The following is a 2,500-nucleotide window of genomic DNA, read 5'->3' on the forward strand; positions in this document are numbered from 1 at the left end:
CGGGGGCTGTCCCCGGGGCCGTGGAACCCTGCCCGGGGCAGTGGAACCCAAGCCGGGGCCGTGGAACCCAAGCCGGGGCAGTGGGAGCAGAGGCCTGGGTGGTGGGAGCCAGCCCGGGGCCGTGGAACCCAAGCCGGGGCAGTGGGAGCCAGCCCGGGGAGGCTGGAGCTGTCCCCGGGGTCCTGGAACCCTGCCCGGGCAAGTGGGAGCCAGCCCGGGGAGGCTGGAGCTGTCCCCGGGGTCCTGGAACCCTGCCCGGGCAAGTGGGAGCCAGCCCGGGGAGGCTGGAGCTGTCCCCGTGGTCCTGGAACCCTGCCCGGGCAAGTGGGAGCAGAGGCCTGGGTGGTGGGAGGCGGGAGCAGAGGCCTGGGCGGCGGGAGCTGTCCCCGGGGCCGTGGAACCCTGCCCGGGCAAGTGGGAGCCAGCCCAGGGAGGCTGGAGCTGTCCCCGGGGCTGTGGAACCCAAGCCGGGGCAGTGGGAGCAGAGGCCTGGGTGGTGGGAGCCAGCCCGGGGCCGTGGAACCCTGCCCGGGCAAGTGGGAGCCAGCCCAGGGAGGCTGGAGCTGTCCCCGGGGCTGTGGAACCCAAGCCGGGGCCGTGGAACCCAAGCCGGGGCAGTGGGAGCAGAGGCCTGGGTGGTGGGAGCCAGCCCGGGGCCGTGGAACCCAAGCCGGGGCAAAGGCTGGAGCTGTCCCCGGGGCCGTGGAACCCAAGCCGGGGTGGTGGGAGGCGGGGGCTGTCCCCGGGGCCGTGGAACCCTGCCCGGGGCGGTGGAACCCAAGCCGGGGCAGTGGGAGCAGAGGCCTGGGTGGTGGGAGCCAGCCCGGGGCCGTGGAACCCAAGCTGGGGCAGTGGGAGCAGAGGCCTGGGTGGTGGGAGGCGGGAACTGTCCCCGGGGCTGTGGAACCCAAGCCGGGGCCGTGGAACCCAAGCCGGGGCAGTGGGAGCAGAGGCCTGGGTGGTGGGAGCCAGCCCGGGGCCGTGGAACCCTGCCCGGGGCAAGTGCGAGCCATAGCCTGGGTCCCCATTCAGTAACATGACCATAGGCACAGTTAGCTGACATGACCAGAGGCGGAATTAGCTGACATGACCATAGGCGGAATTAGCCTACATGACCAGAGGCACAGTTAGCTGACATGACCATAGGCACAGTTAGCTGACATGACCAGAGGCGGAATTAGCTGACATGACCAGAGGCGGAATTAGCTGACATGACCAGAGGCGGAATTAGCTGACATGACCATGGGCAGAAGTAGCTGACATGACCATGGGCAGAAGTAGCTGACATGACCATGGGCAGAAGTAGCTGACATGACCATGGGCAGAAGTAGCTGACATGACCATAGGCACAGTTAGCTGACATGACCATAGGCAGAAGTAGCTGACATGACCATAGGCAGAAGTAGCTGACATGACCATAGGCAGAAGTAGCTGACATGACCATGGGCAGAAGTAGCTGACATGACCATGGGCAGAAGTAGCTGACATGACCATGGGCAGAAGTAGCTGACATGACCATAGGCACAGTTAGCTGACATGACCATAGGCAGAAGTAGCTGACATGACCATAGGCAGAAGTAGCTGACATGACCATAGGCAGAAGTAGCTGACATGACCATGGGCAGAAGTAGCTGACATGACCATAGGCACAGTTAGCTGACATGACCATAGGCACAGTTAGCTGACATGACCATAGGCGGAGTTAGCTGACATGACCATAGGCACAGTTAGCTGACATGACCATAGGCACAGTTAGCTGACATGACCATAGGCAGAAGTAGCTGACATGACCATAGGCAGAAGTAGCTGACATGACCATGGGCAGAAGTAGCTGACATGACCATAGGCGGAGTTAGCTGACATGACCATAGGCACAGTTAGCTGACATGACCATAGGCACAGTTAGCTGACATGACCATAGGCGGAGTTAGCTGACATGACCAGAGGCGGAATTAGCTAATATGACCATAGGCGGAATTAGCTGACATGACCAGAGGCAGAATTAGCCTACATGACCATGGGCAGAAGTAGCTGACATGACCAGAGCTCCAATTAAAAGTTACCTTCTTCTGAAGGGACAGATTTGCTATGTGTTACGGAGCGAGAGTTCCAGGAGGTCCCTGTGAACTCGTGGCTTCCTCCCTTAATGCAACTAGATGGCAGATACACTGGGGAGGTAGGTGCATATTACTAGGGGCACGGCATTTTCGATCAAAAAAATATTTCTAAGTCAGGACGGAGGTTCATTCTAAGGGCACGAGCGACCGATCTAAGCCGTGTGGGAGGCCCTGCACCCCGGTCAGGGTCCCCCTTCACCCCCTGGCGACATCCTCCCTTGGAAGTCTGCCCGGTGGCCCCCTCCCGCGCCCGGCGCCGGTTCAGGCCGGGCTGGAGGCCCCGTTCCTCGGGCTCAGGACCGGGCTAAGCCCCCTTAAGGACCTGGCCAAGCTCTGGTCACGTTGCGGGAAGGGGGGGGGGGTTGACCTCCCGTGCCCGGGCG

Source organism: Acipenser ruthenus, unplaced genomic scaffold, assembly GCF_902713425.1.
Source record: "Acipenser ruthenus unplaced genomic scaffold, fAciRut3.2 maternal haplotype, whole genome shotgun sequence".
Classification (NCBI taxonomy): Eukaryota; Metazoa; Chordata; class Actinopteri; order Acipenseriformes; family Acipenseridae; genus Acipenser; species Acipenser ruthenus.